Source organism: Anomaloglossus baeobatrachus, chromosome 12 (assembly GCF_048569485.1).
Source record: "Anomaloglossus baeobatrachus isolate aAnoBae1 chromosome 12, aAnoBae1.hap1, whole genome shotgun sequence".
Classification (NCBI taxonomy): Eukaryota; Metazoa; Chordata; class Amphibia; order Anura; family Aromobatidae; genus Anomaloglossus; species Anomaloglossus baeobatrachus.
This window is the reverse complement of record NC_134364.1, coordinates 84,530,048-84,549,503: the sequence shown is the minus strand read 5'-3', so window position 1 is coordinate 84,549,503 and position 19,456 is coordinate 84,530,048.

Sequence of the window (19,456 nt, the reverse complement as noted above, 5' to 3'; positions counted from 1 at the left end):
TTTTGCCATTTTGAGGCGAAATTGTTCCTTTGGGGGGGGTATTGCAACTTTTGGCCATTTTGAAGCGAAATTGTTTCTTTGGGGGGGTATTGCAATTTTTTGCCATTTTGAGGCGAAATTGTTCCTTTGGGGGGGTATTGCAACTTTTGGCCATTTTGAAGCGAAATTGTTCCTTTCGGGGGGTATTGCAACTTTTCGGCATTTTGAGGCAAAATTGTTCCTTTAGGGGGGTATTGCAACTTTTGGCCATATTGAAGCAAAATTGTTCCTTTGGGGGGGTATTGCAATTTTTAACCATTTTGAGGTGAAATTGTTCCTTTGGGGGGTATTGCAACTTTTGGCCATTTTGAATCGAAATTGTTCCTTTCGGGGGGTATTGCAACTTTTCAGCATTTTGAGGCGAAATTGTTCCTTTGGGGGGGTATTGCAATTTTTTGCCATTTTGAGGCGAAATTGTTCCTTTGTGGGGTATTGCAATTTTTTTTCCATTTTGAGGCGAAATTGTTCCTTTGGGGGGGTATTGCAACTTTTGGCCATTTTGAAGCGAAATTGTTCCTTTCGGGGGGTATTGCAACTTTTTGGCATTTTGAAGCGAAATTGTTCCTTTGGGGGGTATTGCAATTTTTTGCCATTTTGAGGCGAAATTGTGTATTGCAATTTTTTTTTCATTTTGAGGCGAAATTGTTCCTTTGGGGGGTATTGCAACTTTTCGGCATTTTGAGGCGAAATTGTTCCTTTGGGGGGTATTGCAATTTTTTGCCATTTTGAGGTGAAATTGTTCCTTTGGGGGGGTATTGCAACTTTTGGCCATTTTGAAGCGAAATTGTTCCTTTGGGGGGTATTGCATTTTTTTGCCATTTTGAGGCGAAATTGTTCCTTTGGGGGGGTATTGCAACTTTTGGCCTTTTTGAGGCGAAATTGTTCCTTTGGGGGGGTATTGCAACTTTTCGGCATTTTGAGGCGAAATTGTTCCTTTGGGGGGGGTATTGCAACTTTTGGCCATTTTGAAGCGAAATTGTTCCTTTCGGGGGGTATTGCAACTTTTCGGCATTTTGAGGCGAAATTGTTCCTTTGGGGGGGTATTGCAATTTTTTGCCATTTTGAGGCGAAATTGTTCCTTTGGGGGGGTATTGCAACTTTTGGCCATTTTGAAGCGAAATTGTTCCTTTGGGGGGGTAGTGCAATTTTTTGCCATTTTGAGGCGAAATTGTTCCTTTCGGGGGGTATTGCAACTTTTCAGCATTTTGAGGCGAAATTGTTCCTTTGGGGGGGTATTGCAACTTTTGGCCATTTTGAAGCGAAATTGTTCCTTTGGGGGGGTATTGCAATTTTTTGCCATTTTGAGGCGAAATTGTTCCTTTGGGGGGGTATTGCAACTTTTGGCCATATTGAAGCGAAATTGTTCCTTTGGGGGGTTTTTACAATTTTTGGCCATTTTGAGGCGAAATTGTTCCTTTCGGGGGGTATTGCAACTTTTCGGCATTTTGAGGCGAAATTGTTCCTTTGGGGGGGTATTGCAACTTTTGGCCATTTTGAAGCGAAATTGTTCCTTTGGGGGGTATTGCAATTTTTTGCCATTTTGAGGCGAAATTGTTCCTTTGGGGGGGTATTGCAACTTTTGGCCATTTTGAAGCGGAATTGTTCCTTTCGGGGGGTATTGCAACTTTTCGGCATTTTGAGGCGAAATTGTTCCTTTGGGGGGGGTAGTGCAATTTTTTGCCATTTTGAGGCGAAATTGTTCCTTTCGGGGGGTATTGCAACTTTTCAGCATTTTGAGGCGAAATTGTTCCTTTGGGGGGGTATTGCAACTTTTGGCCATTTTGAAGCGAAATTGTTCCTTTGGGGGGTATTGCAATTTTTTGCCATTTTGAGGCGAAATTGTTCCTTTGGGGGGGTATTGCAACTTTTGGCCATATTGAAGCGAAATTGTTCCTTTGGGGGGTTTTTACAATTTTTGGCCATTTTGAGGCGAAATTGTTCCTTTCGGGGGGTATTGCAACTTTTCGGCATTTTGAGGCGAAATTGTTCCTTTGGGGGGGTATTGCAACTTTTGGCCATTTTGAAGCGAAATTGTTCCTTTGGGGGGTATTGCAATTTTTTGCCATTTTGAGGCGAAATTGTTCCTTTGGGGGGTATTGCAACTTTTGGCCATTTTGAAGCGAAATTGTTCCTTTGGGGGGGTATTGCAACTTTTCGGCATTTTGAGGCGAAATTGTTCCTTTGGGGGGGTATTGCAATTTTTTGCCATTTTGAGGCGAAATTGTTCCTTTGGGGGGGTATTGCAACTTTTGGCCATTTTGAAGCGGAATTGTTCCTTTCGGGGGGTATTGCAACTTTTCGGCATTTTGAGGCGAAATTGTTCCTTTGGGGGGGTATTGCAATTTTTTGCCATTTTGAGGCGAAATTGTTCCTTTGGGGGGGTATTGCAACTTTTGGCCATTTTGAAGCGAAATTGTTCCTTTGGGGGGTATTACAATTTTTTGCCATTTTGAGGCGAAATTGTTCCTTTGGGGGGGTATTGCAACTTTTGGCCATTTTGAAGCGAAATTGTTCCTTTCGGGGGGTATTGCAACTTTTCGGCATTTTGAGGCAAAATTGTTCCTTTAGGGGGGTATTGCAACTTTTGGCCTCATTGAAGCAAAATTGTTCCTTTGGGGGGTATTGCAATTTTTAACCATTTTGAGGCGAAATTGTTCCTTTGGGGGGTATTGCAACTTTTCGGCATTTTGAGGCGAAATTGTTCCTTTGGGGGGGTAGTGCAATTTTTTGCCATTTTGAGGCGAAATTGTTCCTTTCGGGGGGTATTGCAACTTTTCAGCATTTTGAGGCGAAATTGTTCCTTTGGGGGGGTATTGCAATTTTTTGCCATTTTGAGGCGAAATTGTTCCTTTGTGGGGTATTGCAATTTTTTTTCCATTTTGAGGCGAAATTGTTCCTTTGGGGGGGTATTGCAACTTTTGGCCATTTTGAAGCGAAATTGTTCCTTTCGGGGGGTATTGCAACTTTTTGGCATTTTGAAGCGAAATTGTTCCTTTGGGGGGTATTGCATTTTTTTTGCCATTTTGAGGCGAAATTGTTTCTTTTGGGGGGTTTTGCAACTTTTGGCCATTTTGAACTGAAATTGTTCCTTTGGGGGGGTATTGCAATTTTTTTTCATTTTGAGGCGAAATTGTTCATTTGGGGGGGGTATTGCAAATTTTGGCCATTTTGAAGCGAAATTGTTCCTTTGGGGGGGTATTGCAATTTTTTACCATTTTGAGGCGAAATTGTTCCTTTGGGGGGGTATTGCAACTTTTCGGCATTTTGAGGCGAAATTGTTCCTTTGGGGGGTATTGCAATTTTTTGCCATTTTGAGGTGAAATTGCTCCTTTGGGGGGGTATTGCAACTTTTGGCCATTTTAAAGCGAAATTGTTCCTTTGGGGGGTATTGCATTTTTTTGCCATTTTGAGGCGAAATTGTTCCTTTGGCGGCACGGTGGCTCAGTGGTTAGCACTGCAGTCTTGCAGCGCTGGGGTCCTGGGTTCAAATCCCACCAAGGACACTATCTGCAAGGAGTTTGTATGTTCTCCCCGTGTTTGCGTGGGTTTCCTCCGGGTACTCCGGTTTCCTCCCACACTCCAAAGACATACAGATAGGGACTCTAGATTGTGAGCCCCAATGGGGACAGTGTTGCCAATGTATGTAAAGTGCTATGGAATTAATAGCGCTATATAAATGAATAAAATTATTATTATTATTATTATATTATTTGGGGGGGTATTGCAACTTTTGGCCTTTTTGAGGCGAAATTGTTCCTTTGGGGGGGTTATTGCAACTTTTCGGCATTTTGAGGCGAAATTGTTCCTTTGGGGGGGTATTGCAATTTTTTGCCATTTTGAGGCGAAATTGTTCCTTGGGGGGGTATTGCAACTTTTGGCCATTTTGAAGCGAAATTGTTCCTTTCGGGGGGTATTGCAACTTTTCGGCATTTTGAGGCGAAATTGTTCCTTTGGGGGGGTATTGCAATTTTTTGCCATTTTGAGGCGAAATTGTTCCTTTGGGGGGGTATTGCAACTTTTGGCCATTTTGAAGCGAAATTGTTCCTTTGGGGGGGTAGTGCAATTTTTTGCCATTTTGAGGCGAAATTGTTCCTTTGGGGGGGGTATTGCAACTTTTGGCCATTTTGAAGCGAAATTGTTCCTTTCGGGGGGCATTGCAACTTTTCGGCATTTTGAGGCGAAATTGTTCCTTTGGGGGGTATTGCAACTTTTGGCCATATTGAAGCAAAATTGTTCCTTTGGGGGGGTATTGCAATTTTTTGCCATTTTGAGGCGAAATTGTTCCTTTGGGGGGTATTGCAACTTTTCGGCATTTTGAGGCGAAATTGTTCCTTTGGGGGGGTATTGCAACTTTTGGCCATTTTGAAGCGAAATTGTTCCTTTGGGGGATATTGCATTTTTTTGCCATTTTGAGGCGAAATTGTTCCTTTGGGGGGGTATTGCAACTTTTGGCCATTTTGAAGCGAAATTGTTCCTTTGGGGGGTATTGCAATTTTTTGCCATTTTGAGGCGAAATTGTTCCTTTGGGGGGGTATTGCAACTTTTGGCCTTTTTGAGGCGAAATTGTTCCTTTGGGGGAGTATTGCAACTTTTCGGCATTTTGAGGCGAAATTGTTCCTTTGGGGGGGTATTGCAATTTTTTGCCATTTTGAGGCGAAATTGTTCCTTTGGGAGGGTATTGCAACTTTTGGCCATTTTGAAGCGAAATTGTTCCTTTGGGGGGGTATTGCAACTTTTGGCCATTTTGAAGTGAAATTGTTACTTTCGGGGGGTATTGCAACTTTTCAGCATTTTGAAGTGAAATTGTTCCTTTGGGGGGGTATTGCCATTTTTTGCCATTTTGAGGCGAAATTGTTCCTTTGGGGGGGTATTGCAACTTTTGGCCATTTTGAAGCGAAATTGTTCCTTTGGGGGGGTATTGCAATTTTTTGCCATTTTGAGGTGAAATTGTTCCTTTGGGGGGGTATTGCAACTTTTCGGCATTTTGAGGCGAAATTGTTCCTTTGGGGGGGTATTGCAATTTTTTGCTATTTTGAGGCGAAATTGTTCCTTTGGGAGGGTATTGCAACTTTTGGCCATTTTGAAGCGAAATTGTTCCTTTGGGGGGGTATTGCAACTTTTCGGCATTTTGAGGCGAAATTGTTCCTTTGGGGGGGTATTGCAATTTTTTGCCATTTTGAGGCGAAATTGTTCCTTTGGGGGGGTATTGCAACTTTTGGCCATTTTGAAGCGAAATTGTTCCTTTCGGGGGGTATTGCAACTTTTCGGCATTTTGAGGCGAAATTGTTTCTTTGGGGGGGTATTGCAACTTTTGGCCATTTTGAAGCGAAATTGTTCCTTTGGGGGGGTATTGCAATTTTTTTTCCATTTTAAGGCGAAATTGTTCCTTTGGGGGGGTATTGCAACTTTTGGCCATTTTGAAGCGAAATTGTTCCTTTCGGGGGGTATTGCAACTTTTGGCCATTTTGAAGCGAAATTGTTCCTTTGGGGGGTATTGCAATTTTTTTTTTTCATTTTGAGGCGAAATTGTTCCTTTGGGGGGGTATTGCAAATTTTGGCCATTTTGAAGCGAAATTGTTCCTTTGGGGGTATTGCAATTTTTCGGCATTTTGAAGCGAAATTGTTCCTTTGGGGGGGTATTGCAACTTTTCGGCATTTTGAGGCGAAATTGTTCCTTTGGGGGGGTATTGCAATTTTTTGCCATTTTGAGGCGAAATTGTTCCTTTGGGGGGGTATTGCAACTTTTGGCCATTTTGAAGCGAAATTGTTCCTTTCGGGGGGTATTGCAATTTTTCGGCATTTTGAAGCGAAATTGTTCCTTTGGGGGGTATTGCAATTTTTTGCCATTTTGAGGCGAAATTGTTCCTTTGGGGTGGGTATTGCAAATTTTGGCCATTTTGAAGCGAAATTGTTCCTTTGGGGGGGTATTGCAATTTTTTGCCATTTTGAGGCGAAATTGTTCCTTTGGGGGGGTATTGCAATTTTTTGCCATTTTGAGGTGAAATTGTTCCTTTGGGGGGGTATTGCAACTTTTGGCCATTTTGAAGCGAAATTGTTCCTTTGGGGGTATTGCATTTTTTTGCCATTTTGAGGCGAAATTGTTCCTTTGGGGGGGTATTGTAAATTTTGGCCATTTTGAAGCGAAATTGTTCCTTTGGGGGGTATTGCAATTTTTCGGCATTTTGAGGCGAAATTGTTCCTTTGGGGGGTAATGCAATTTTTTGCCATTTTGAGGTGAAATTGTTCCTTTGGGGGGGTATTGCAACTTTTGGCCATTTTGAGGCGAAATTGTTCCTTTGGGGGGGTATTGCAACTTTTGGCCTTTTTGAGGCGAAATTGTTCCTTTGGGGGGGTATTGCAACTTTTGGCCATTTTGAAGCGAAATTGTTCCTTTGGGGGGGTATTGCAACTTTTGGCCATTTTGAAGCGAAATTTTTCCTTTGGGGGGGTATTGCAATTTTTAACCATTTTGAGGCGAAATTGTTCCTTTGGGGGGGTATTGCAACTTTTGGCCATTTTGAAGTGAAATTGTTCCTTTCGGGGGGTATTGCAACTTTTCAGCATTTTGAAGCGAAATTGTTCCTTTGGGGGGGTATTGCAATTTTTTGCCATTTTGAGGCGAAATTGTTCCTTTGGGGGGGTATTGCAACTTTTGGCCATTTTGAGGCGAAATTGTTCCTTTCGGGGGGTATTGCAACTTTTCGGGATTTTGAGGCGAAATTGTTCCTTTGGGGGGGTATTGCAACTTTTGGCCATTTTGAAGCGAAATTGTTCCTTTGGGGGGGTATTGCAACTTTTCGGCATTTTGAGGCGAAATTGTTCCTTTGGGGGGGTATTGCAATTTTTTGCCATTTTGAGGCGAAATTGTTCCTTTGGGGGGGTATTGCAACTTTTGGCCATTTTGAAGCGAAATTGTTCCTTTCGGGGGGTATTGCAACTTTTTGGCATTTTGAAGCGAAATTGTTCCTTTGGGGGGTATTGCATTTTTTTTGCCATTTTGAGGCGAAATTGTTTCTTTTGGGGGGTTTTGCAACTTTTGGCCATTTTGAACTGAAATTATTCCTTTGGGGGGGTATTGCAATTTTTTTTCATTTTGAGGCGAAATTGTTCATTTGGGGGGGGTATTGCAAATTTTGGCCATTTTGAAGCGAAATTGTTCCTTTGGGGGGGTATTGCAATTTTTTACCATTTTGAGGCGAAATTGTTCCTTTGGGGGGGGTATTGCAACTTTTCGGCATTTTGAGGCGAAATTGTTCCTTTGGGGGGGTATTGCAATTTTTTGCCATTTTGAGTTGAAATTGTTCCTTTGGGGGGGTATTGCAACTTTTGGCCATTTTAAAGCGAAATTGTTCCTTTGGGGGGTATTGCATTTTTTTGCCATTTTGAGGCGAAATTGTTCCTTTGGGGGGGTATTGCAACTTTTGGCCTTTTTGAGGCGAAATTGTTCCTTTGGGGGGGGTATTGCAACTTTTCGGCATTTTGAGGCGAAATTGTTCCTTTGGGGGGGTATTGCAATTTTTTGCCATTTTGAGGCGAAATTATTCCTTGGGGGGGTATTGCAACTTTTGGCCATTTTGAAGCGAAATTGTTCCTTTCGGGGGGTATTGCAACTTTTCGGCATTTTGAGGCGAAATTGTTCCTTTGGGGGGGTATTGCAATTTTTTGCCATTTTGAGGCGAAATTGTTCCTTTGGGGGGGTATTGCAACTTTTGGCCATTTTGAAGCGAAATTGTTCCTTTGGGGGGGTAGTGCAATTTTTTGCCATTTTGAGGCGAAATTGTTCCTTTGGGGGGGGTATTGCAACTTTTGGCCATTTTGAAGCGAAATTGTTCCTTTCGGGGGGCATTGCAACTTTTCGGCATTTTGAGGCGAAATTGTTCCTTTGGGGGGTATTGCAACTTTTGGCCATATTGAAGCAAAATTGTTCCTTTGGGGGGGTATTGCAATTTTTTGCCATTTTGAGGCAAAATTGTTCCTTTGGGGGGGTATTGCAACTTTTCGGCATTTTGAGGCAAAATTGTTCCTTTGGTGGGGTATTGCAATTTTTTGCCATTTTGAGGTGAACTTGTTCCTTTGGGGGGGTATTGCAACTTTTGGCCATTTTGAAGCGAAATTGTTCCTTTGGGGGATATTGCATTTTTTTGCCATTTTGAGGCGAAATTGTTCCTTTGGGGGGGTATTGCAACTTTTGGCCATTTTGAAGCGAAATTGTTCCTTTGGGGGGTATTGCAATTTTTTGCCATTTTGAGGCGAAATTGTTCCTTTGGGGGGGTATTGCAACTTTTGGCCTTTTTGAGGCGAAATTGTTCCTTTGGGGGAGTATTGCAACTTTTCGGCATTTTGAGGCGAAATTGTTCCTTTGGGGGGGTATTGCAACTTTTGGCCATTTTGAAGCGAAATTGTTCCTTTGGGGGGGTATTGCAATTTTTTGCCATTTTGAGGTGAAATTGTTCCTTTGGGGGGGTATTGCAACTTTTGGCCATATTGAAGCGAATTTGTTCCTTTGGGGGGTTTTTACAATTTTTGGCCATTTTGAGGCGAAATTGTTCCTTTCGGGGGGTATTGCAACTTTTCGGCATTTTGAGGCGAAATTGTTCCTTTGGGGGGGTATTGCAACTTTTGGCCATTTTGAAGTGAAATTGTTACTTTCGGGGGGTATTGCAACTTTTCAGCATTTTGAAGTGAAATTGTTCCTTTGGGGGGGTATTGCCATTTTTTGCCATTTTGAGGCGAAATTGTTCCTTTGGGGGGGTATTGCAACTTTTGGCCATTTTGAAGCGAAATTGTTCCTTTGGGGGGGTATTGCAATTTTTTGCCATTTTGAGGTGAAATTGTTCCTTTGGGGGGGTATTGCAACTTTTGGCCATATTGAAGCGAATTTGTTCCTTTGGGGGGTTTTTACAATTTTTGGCCATTTTGAGGCGAAATTGTTCCTTTCGGGGGGTATTGCAACTTTTCGGCATTTTGAGGCGAAATTGTTCCTTTGGGGGGGTATTGCAATTTTTTGCTATTTTGAGGCGAAATTGTTCCTTTGGGAGGGTATTGCAACTTTTGGCCATTTTGAAGCGAAATTGTTCCTTTGGGGGGGGTATTGCAACTTTTCGGCATTTTAAGGCGAAATTGTTCCTTTGGGGGGGTATTGCAATTTTTTGCCATTTTGAGGCGAAATTGTTCCTTTGGGGGGGTATTGCAACTTTTGGCCATTTTGAAGCGAAATTGTTCCTTTCGGGGGGTATTGCAACTTTTCGGCATTTTGGGGCGAAATTGTTCCTTTGGGGGGGTATTGCAACTTTTGGCCATTTTGAAGCGAAATTGTTCCTTTGGGGGGGTATTGCAATTTTTTTTCCATTTTAAGGCGAAATTGTTCCTTTGGGGGGGTATTGCAACTTTTGGCCATTTTGAAGCGAAATTGTTCCTTTCGGGGGGTATTGCAACTTTTGGCCATTTTGAAGCGAAATTGTTCCTTTGGGGGGGTATTGCAATTTTTTTTTTTCATTTTGAGGCGAAATTGTTCCTTTGGGGGGGTATTGCAAATTTTGGCCATTTTGAAGCGAAATTGTTCCTTTGGGGGTATTGCAATTTTTCGGCATTTTGAAGCGAAATTGTTCCTTTGGGGGGGTATTGCAACTTTTCGGCATTTTGAGGCGAAATTGTTCCTTTGGGGGGGTATTGCAATTTTTTGCCATTTTGAGGCGAAATTGTTCCTTTGGGGGGGTATTGCAACTTTTGGCCATTTTGAAGCGAAATTGTTCCTTTCGGGGGGTATTGCAATTTTTCGGCATTTTGAAGCGAAATTGTTCCTTTGGGGGGTATTGCAATTTTTTGCCATTTTGAGGCGAAATTGTTCCTTTGGGGGGGGTATTGCAAATTTTGGCCATTTTGAAGCGAAATTGTTCCTTTGGGGGGGTATTGCAATTTTTTGCCATTTTGAGGCGAAATTGTTCCTTTGGGGGGGTATTGCAATTTTTTGCCATTTTGAGGTGAAATTGTTCCTTTGGGGGGGTATTGCAACTTTTGGCCATTTTGAAGCGAAATTGTTCCTTTGGGGGTATTGCATTTTTTTGCCATTTTGAGGCGAAATTGTTCCTTTGGGGGGGTATTGCAAATTTTGGCCATTTTGAAGCGAAATTGTTCCTTTGGGGGGTATTGCAATTTTTCGGCATTTTGAGGCGAAATTGTTCCTTTGGGGGGTAATGCAATTTTTTGCCATTTTGAGGTGAAATTGTTCCTTTGGGGGGGTATTGCAACTTTTGGCCATTTTGAGGCGAAATTGTTCCTTTGGGGGGGTATTGCAACTTTTGGCCTTTTTGAGGCGAAATTGTTCCTTTGGGGGGGTATTGCAACTTTTGGCCATTTTGAAGCGAAATTGTTCCTTTGGGGGGGTATTGCAACTTTTGGCCATTTTGAAGCGAAATTTTTCCTTTGGGGGGGTATTGCAATTTTTAACCATTTTGAGGCGAAATTGTTCCTTTGGGGGGGTATTGCAACTTTTGGCCATTTTGAAGTGAAATTGTTCCTTTCGGGGGGTATTGCAACTTTTCAGCATTTTGAAGCGAAATTGTTCCTTTGGGGGGGTATTGCAATTTTTTGCCATTTTGAGGCGAAATTGTTCCTTTGGGGGGGTATTGCAACTTTTGGCCATTTTGAGGCGAAATTGTTCCTTTCGGGGGGTATTGCAACTTTTCGGGATTTTGAGGCGAAATTGTTCCTTTGGGGGGGTATTGCAACTTTTGGCCATTTTGAAGCGAAATTGTTCCTTTGGGGGGGTATTGCAACTTTTCGGCATTTTGAGGCGAAATTGTTCCTTTGGGGGGGTATTGCAATTTTTTGCCATTTTGAGGCGAAATTGTTCCTTTGGGGGGGTATTGCAACTTTTGGCCATTTTGAAGCGAAATTGTTCCTTTCGGGGGGTATTGCAACTTTTCGGCATTTTGAGGCGAAATTGTTCCTTTGGGGGGGTATTGCAACTTTTGGCCATTTTGAAGCGAAATTGTTCCTTTGGGGGGGTATTGCAACTTTTGGCCATTTTGAAGCGAAATTGTTCCTTTCGGGGGGGTATTGCAACTTTTTGGCATTTTGAGGCGAAATTGTTCCTTTGGGGGGGTATTGCAATTTTTAACCATTTTGAGGCGAAATTGTTCCTTTGGGGGGGTATTGCAACTTTTGGCCATTTTGAAGCGAAATTGTTCCTTTCGGGGGGTATTGCAACTTTTCAGCATTTTGAGGTGAAATTGTTCCTTTGGGGGGGTATTGCAATTTTTTGCCATTTTGAGGCGAAATTGTTCCTTTGGGGGGGTATTGCAATTTTTTGCCATTTTGAGGTGAAATTGTTCCTTTGGGGGGGTATTGCAATTTTTTGCCATTTTGAGGTGAAATTGTTCCTTTGGGGCGGTATTGCAACTTTTCGGCATTTTGAGGCGAAATTGTTCCTTTGGGGGGTATTGCAATTTTTTTTCCATTTTGAGGCGAAATTGTTCCTTTGGGGGGGTATTGCAACTTTTGGCCATTTTGAAGCGAAATTGTTCCTTTGGGGGGGTGTTGCAATTTTTTTTCATTTTGAGGAGAAATTGTTCCTTTGGGGGGGGTATTGCAAATTTTGGCCATTTTGAAGCGAAATTGTTCCTTTGGGGGGGTATTGCAATTTTTTGCCATTTTGAGGCGAAATTGTTCCTTTGGGGGGGTATTGCAACTTTTCGGCATTTTGAGGCGAAATTGTTCCTTTGGGGGGGTATTGCAATTTTTTGCCATTTTGAGGCGAAATTGTTCCTTTTGGGGGGGTATTGCAACTTTTGGCCATTTTGAAGCGAAATTGTTCCTTTGGGGGGGTATTGCAATTTTTTGCCATTTTGAGGCGAAATTGTTCCTTTGGGGGGGTATTGCAACTTTTGGCCATATTGAAGCGAAATTGTTCCTTTGGGGGGTTTTTACAATTTTTGGCCATTTTGAGGCGAAATTGTTCCTTTCGGGGGGTATTGCAACTTTTCGGCATTTTGAGGCGAAATTGTTCCTTTGGGGGGGTATTGCAACTTTTGGCCATTTTGAAGCGAAATTGTTCCTTTGGGGGGGTATTGCAATTTTTTGCCATTTTGAGGCGAAATTGTTCCTTTGGGGGGGTATTGCAACTTTTGGCCATTTTGAAGCGAAATTGTTCCTTTGGGGGGGTATTGCAACTTTTCGGCATTTTGAGGCGAAATTGTTCCTTGGGGGGGTATTGCAACTTTTGGCCATTTTGAAGCGAAATTGTTCCTTTGGGGGGTGTATTGCAATTTTTAACCATTTTGAGGCGAAATTGTTCCTTTGGGGGGGTATTGCAACTTTTGGCCATTTTAAAGTGAAATTGTTCCTTTCGGGGGGTATTGCAACTTTTCAGCATTTTTGCATTGAAATTGTTCCTTTGGGGGGGTATTGCAATTTTTTGCCATTTTGAGGCGAAATTGTTCCTTTTGGGGGGGTATTGCAACTTTTGGCCATTTTGAAGCGAAATTGTTCCTTTGGGGGGGTATTGCAATTTTTTGCCATTTTGAGGCGAAATTGTTCCTTTGGGGGGGTATTGCAACTTTTGGCCATATTGAAGCGAAATTGTTCCTTTGGGGAGTTTTTACAATTTTTGGCCATTTTGAGGCGAAATTGTTCCTTTCGGGGGGTATTGCAACTTTTCGGCATTTTGAGGCGAAATTGTTCCTTTGGGGGGGTATTGCAACTTTTGGCCATTTTGAAGCGAAATTGTTCCTTTGGGGGGGTATTGCAATTTTTTGCCATTTTGAGGCGAAATTGTTCCTTTGGGGAAGTATTGCAACTTTTGGCCATTTTGAAGCGAAATTGTTCCTTTCGGCGGGTATTGCAACTTTTCGGCATTTTGAGGCGAAATTGTTCCTTTGGGGGGGTATTGCAACTTTTGGCCATTTTGAAGCGAAATTGTTCCTTTTGGGGGGTATTGCAACTTTTCGGCATTCTGAGGCGAAATTGTTCCTTTGGGGGGGTATTGCAATTTTTTGCCATTTTGAGGCGAAATTGTTCCTTTGGGGGGGTATTGCAACTTTTGGCCATTTTGAAGCGAAATTGTTCCTTTGGGGGGGTATTGCAACTTTTCGGCATTTTGAGGCGAAATTGTTCCTTGGGGGGGTATTGCAACTTTTGGCCATTTTGAAGCTAAATTGTTCCTTTGGGGGGGTATTGCAATTTTTAACCATTTTGAGGCGAAATTGTTCCTTTCGGGGGGTATTGCAACTTTTCAGCATTTTGCAGCGAAATTGTTCCTTTGGGGGGGTATTGCAATTTTTTGCCATTTTGAGGCGAAATTGTTCCTTTGGGGGGGTATTGCAACTTTTGGCCATATTGAAGCGAAATTGTTCCTTTGGGGGGTTTTTACAATTTTTGGCCATTTTGAGGCGAAATTGTTCCTTTCGGGGGGTATTGCAACTTTTCGGCATTTTGAGGCGAAATTGTTCCTTTGGGGGGGTATTGCAACTTTTGGCCATTTTGAAGCGAAATTGTTCCTTTGGGGGGGTATTGCAACTTTTCGACATTTTGAGGCGAAATTGTTCCTTTGGGGGGGTATTGCAATTTTTTGCCATTTTGAGGCGAAATTGTTCCTTTGGGGGGGTATTGAAACTTTTGGCCATTTTGAAGCGAAATTGTTCCTTTAGGGGGGTATTGCAATTTTTTGCCATTTTGAGGCGAAATTGTTCCTTTGGGGGGGTATTGCAACTTTTGGCCATTTTGAAGCGAAATTGTTCCTTTCGGGGGGGTATTGCAACTTTTCGGCATTTTGAGGCGAAATTGTTCCTTTGGGGGGGTATTGCAACTTTTGGCCATATAGAAGCGAAATTGTTCCTTTGGGGGGTGTTGCAATTTTTAACCATTTTGAGGGGAAATTGTTCCTTTGGGGGGGTATTGCAACTTTTGGCCTTTTTGAGGCGAAATTGTTCCTTTGGGGGGGTATTGCAACTTTTGGCCATTTTGAAGCGAAATTGTTCCTTTGGGGGGGTATTGCAACTTTTCGGCATTTTGAGGCGAAATTGTTCCTTTGGGGGGGTATTGCAATTATTTGCCATTTTGAGGCGAAATTGTTTCTTTGGGGGGGTATTGCAACTTTTGGCCATTTTGAAGCGAAATTGTTCCTTTGGGGGGGTATTGCAACTTTTCGGCATTTTGAGGCGAAATTGTTCCTTGGGGGGGTATTGCAACTTTTGGCCATTTTGAAGCGAAATTGTTCCTTTGGGGGGGTATTGCAATTTTTAACCATTTTGAGGCGAAATTGTTCCTTTGGGGGGGTATTGCAATTTCTTGCCATTTTGAGGCGAAATTGTTCCTTTGGGGGGGTATTGCAACTTTTGGCCATTTTGAAGCGAAATTGTTCCTTTGGGGGGGTATTGCAATTTTTTGCCATTTTGAGGCGAAATTGTTCCTTTGGGGGGGTATTGCAACTTTTGGCCATATTGAAGTGAAATTGTTCCTTTGGGGGGTTTTTACAATTTTTGGCCATTTTGAGGCGAAATTGTTCCTTTCGGGGGGTATTGCAACTTTTCGACATTTTGAGGCGAAATTGTTCCTTTGGGGGGGTATTGCAACTTTTGGCCATTTTGAAGCGAAATTGTTCCTTTGGGGGGGTATTGCAATTTTTTGCCATTTTGAGGCGAAAATGTTCCTTTGGGGGGGTATTGCAACTTTTGGCCATTTTGAAGCGAAATTGTTCCTTTGGGGGGGGGGTATTGCAACTTTTCGGCATTTTGAGGCGAAATTGTTCCTTTGGGGGGGTATTGCAATTTTTTGCCATTTTGAGGCGAAATTGTTCCTTTGGGGGGGTATTGCAACTTTTGGCCATTTTGAAGCGAAATTGTTCCTTTCGGCGGGTATTGCAACTTTTCGGCATTTTGAGGCGAAATTGTTCCTTTGGGGGGGTATTGCAACTTTTGGCCATTTTGAAGCGAAATTGTTCCTTTGGGGGGGTATTGCAACTTTTCGGCATTTTGAGGCGAAATTGTTCCTTTGGGGGGGTATTGCAATTTTTTGCCATTTTGAGGCGAAATTGTTCCTTTGGGGGGGTATTGCAACTTTTGGCCATTTTGAAGCGAAATTGTTCCTTTGGGGGGGTATTGCAATTTTTTGCCATTTTGAGGCGAAATTGTTCCTTTGGGGGGGTATTGCAACTTTTGGCCATTTTGAAGCGAAATTGTTCCTTTCGGGGGGGTATTGCAACTTTTCGGCATTTTGAGGCGAAATTGTTCCTTTGGGGGGGGGTATTGCAACTTTTGGCCATATTGAAGCGAAATTGTTCCTTTGGGGGGGTATTGCAATTTTTAACCATTTTGAGGCGAAATTGTTCCTTTGGGGGGGTATTGCAACTTTTGGCCATTTTGAAGCGAAATTGTTCCTTTCGGGGGGTATTGCAACTTTTCGGCATTTTGAGGCGAAATTGTTCCTTTGGGGGGGTATTGCAATTTTTTGCCATTTTGAGGCGAAATTGTTCCTTTGGGGGGGTATTGCAACTTTTCGGCATTTTGAGGCGAAATTGTTCCTTTGGGGGGGTATTGCAACTTTTGGCCATTTTGAAGCGAAATTGTTCCTTTCGGGGGGTATTGCAACTTTTCGGCATTTTGAAGCGAAATTGTTCCTTTAAGGGGTATTGCAATTTTTGCCATTTTGAGGCGAAATTGTTCCTTTGGGGGGGTATTGCAACTTTTGGCCATTTTGAAGCGAAAATGTTCCTTTGGGGGGGTATTGCAATTTTTTTTTCATTTTGAGGCGAAATTGTTCCTTTGGGGGGGGTATTGCAAATTTTGGCCATTTTGAAGCGAAATTGTTCCTTTGGGGGGGTATTGCAATTTTTTGCCATTTTGAGGTGAAATTGTTCCTTTGGGGGGGTATTGCAATTTTTTGCCATTTTGAGGTGAAATTGTTCCTTTGGGGGGGTATTGCAATTTTTTGCCATTTTGAGGTGAAATTGTTCCTTTGGGGCGGTATTGCAACTTTTCGGCATTTTGAGGCGAAATTGTTCCTTTGGGGGGTATTGCAATTTTTTTTCCATTTTGAGGCGAAATTTTTCCTTTGGGGGGGTATTGCAACTTTTGGCCATATTGAAGCGAAATTGTTCCTGTGGGGGGTTTTTACAAATTTTGGCCATTTTGAGGCGAAATTGTTCCTTTGGGGGGGTATTGCAACTTTTGGCCATTTTGAAGCGAAATTGTTCCTTTGGGGGGGTATTGCAACTTTTGGCCATTTTGAAGCGAAATTGTTCCTTTCGGGGGGTATTGCAACTTTTTGGCATTTTGAGGCGAAATTGTTCCTTTGGGGGGGTATTGCAACTTTTGGCCATTTTGAAGCGAAATTGTTCCTTTGGGGGGGTATTGGAACTTTTCGGCATTTTGAGGCGAAATTGTTCCTTTGGGGGGGTATTGCAATTTTTTGCCATTTTGAGGCGAAATTGTTCCTTTGGGGGGGTATTGCAACTTTTCGGCATTTTGAGGCGAAATTGTTCCTTTGGGGGGGTATTGCAATTTTTTGCCATTTTGAGGCGAAATTGTTCCTTTGGGGGGGTATTGCAACTTTTGGCCATTTTGAAGCGAAATTGTTCCTTTGGGGGGGTATTGCAATTTTTTGCCATTTTGAGGCGAAATTGTTCCTTTGGGGGGGTATTGCAACTTTTGGCCATATTGAAGCGAAATTATTCCTTTGGGGGGGTATTGCAACTTTTCGGCATTTTGAGGCGAAATTGTTCCTTTGGGGGGTATTGCAATTTTTTTTCCATTTTGAGGCGAAATTGTTCCTTTGGGGGGGTATTGCAACTTTTGGCCATTTTGAAGCGAAATTGTTCCTTTGGGGGGTTTTTACAATTTTTGGCCATTTTGAGGCGAAATTGTTCCTTTCGGGGGGTATTGCAACTTTTCGGCATTTTGAGGCGAAATTGTTCCTTTGGGGGGGTATTGCAACTTTTGGCCATTTTGAAGCGAAATTGTTCCTTTGGGGGGGTATTGCAATTTTTTGCCATTTTGAGGCGAAATTGTTCCTTTGGGGGGTATTGCAACTTTTGGCAATTTTGAAGCGAAATTGTTCCTTTGGGGGGGGTATTGCAACTTTTCAGCATTTTGAGGCGAAATTGTTCCTTTGGGGGGGTATTGCAATTTTTTGCCATTTTGAGGCGAAATTGTTCCTTTGGGGGGGTATTGCAACTTTTGGCCATTTTGAAGCGAAATTGTTCCTTTCGGCGGGTATTGCAACTTTTCGGCATTTTGAGGCGAAATTGTTCCTTTGGGGGGGTATTGCAACTTTTCGGCATTTTGAGGCGAAATTGTTCCTTTGGGGGGGTATTGCAATTTTTTGCCATTTTGAGGCGAAATTGTTCCTTTGGGGGGGTATTGCAATTTTTGGCCATTTTGAAGCGAAATTGTTCCTTTGGGGGGGTATTGCAATTTTTTGCCATTTTGAGGCGAAATTGTTCCTTTGGGGGGGTATTGCAACTTTTGGCCATTTTGAAGCGAAATTGTTCCTTTCGGGGGGGTATTGCAACTTTTCGGCATTTTGAGGCGAAATTGTTCCTTTGGGGGGGTATTGCAATTTTTTGCCATTTTGAGGCGAAATTGTTCCTTTGGGGAGGTATTGCAACTTTTCGGCATTTTGAGGCGAAATTGTTCCTTTGGGGGGGTATTGCAACTTTTGGCCATTTTGAAGCGAAATTGTTCCTTTCGGGGGGTATTGCAACTTTTCGGCATTTTGAAGCGAAATTGTTCCTTTAAGGGGTATTGCAATTTTTGCCATTTTGAGGCGAAATTGTTCCTTTGGGGGGGTATTGCAACTTTTGGCCATTTTGAAGCGAAAATGTTCCTTTGGGGGGGTATTGCAATTTTTTTTTCATTTTGAGGCGAAATTGTTCCTTTGGGGGGGTATTGCAACTTTTCGGCATTTTGAGGCGAAATTGTCCTTTGGGGGGGTATTGCAATTTTTTGCCATTTTGAGGCGAAATTGTTCCTTTGGGGGGGTATTGCAATTTTTTGCCATTTTGAGGCGAAATTGTTCCTTTGGGGGGGTATTGCAACTTTTGGCCATTTTGAAGCGAAATTGTTCCTTTGGGGGGGTATTGCAATTTTTTTTTCATTTTGAGGCGAAATTGTTCCTCTGGGGGGGTATTGCAAATTTTGGCCATTTTGAAGCGAAATTGTTCCTTTGGGGGGTATTGCATTTTTTTGCCATTTTGAAGCGAAATTGTTCCTTTGGGGGGGATTGCAATTTTTTGCCATTTTGAGGCGAAATTGTTCCTTTGGGGGGGTATTGCAACTTTTGGCCTTTTTGAGGCGAAATTGTTCCTTTGGGGGGGTATTGCAACTTTTGGCCATTTTGAAGCGAAATTGCTCCTTTGGGGGGGTATTGCAACTTTTCGGCATTTTGAGGCGAAATTGTTCCTTTGGGGGGGTATTGCAATTTTTTGCCATTTTGAGGCGAAATTGTTCCTTTGGGGGGGTATTGCAACTTTTGGCCATTTTGAAGCGAAATTGTTCATTGGGGGGGTATTGTAATTTTTTGCCATTTTGAGGCGAAATTGTTCCTTTGGGGGGTATTGCAACTTTTGGCCATATTGAAGCGAAATTGTTCCTGTGGGGGGTTTTTACAAATTTTGGCCATTTTGAGGCGAAATTGTTCCTTTGGGGGGGTATTGCAACTTTTGGCCATTTTGAAGCGAAATTGTTCCTTTGGGGGGGTATTGCAACTTTTGGCCATTTTGAAGCGAAATTGTTCCTTTCGGGGGGTATTGCAACTTTTTGGCATTTTGAGGCGAAATTGTTCCTTTGGGGGGGTATTGCAACTTTTGGCCATTTTGAAGCGAAATTGTTCCTTTGGGGGGGTATTGGAACTTTTCGGCATTTTGAGGCGAAATTGTTCCTTTGGGGGGGTATTGCAATTTTTTGCCATTTTGAGGCGAAATTGTTCCTTTGGGGGGGTATTGCAACTTTTCGGCATTTTGAGGCAAAATTGTTCCTTTGGGGGGGTATTGCAATTTTTTGCCATTTTGAGGCGAAATTGTTCCTTTGGGGGGGTATTGCAACTTTTCGGCATTTTGAGGCGAAATTGTTCCTTTGGGGGGGTATTGCAATTTTTTGCCATTTTGAGGCGAAATTGTTCCTTTGGGGGGGTATTGCAACTTTTGGCAATTTTGAAGCGAAATTGTTCCTTTGGGGGGGGTATTGCAACTTTTCGGCATTTTGAGGCGAAATTGTTCCTTTGGGGGGGTATTGCAATTTTTTGCCATTTTGAGGCGAAATTGTTCCTTTGGGGGTTATTGCAACTTTTGGCCATTTTGAAGCGAAATTGTTCCTTTCGGCGGGTATTGCAACTTTTCGGCATTTTGAGGCGAAATTGTTCCTTTGGGGGGGTATTGCAACTTTTCGGCATTTTGAGGCGAAATTGTTCCTTTGGGGGGGTATTG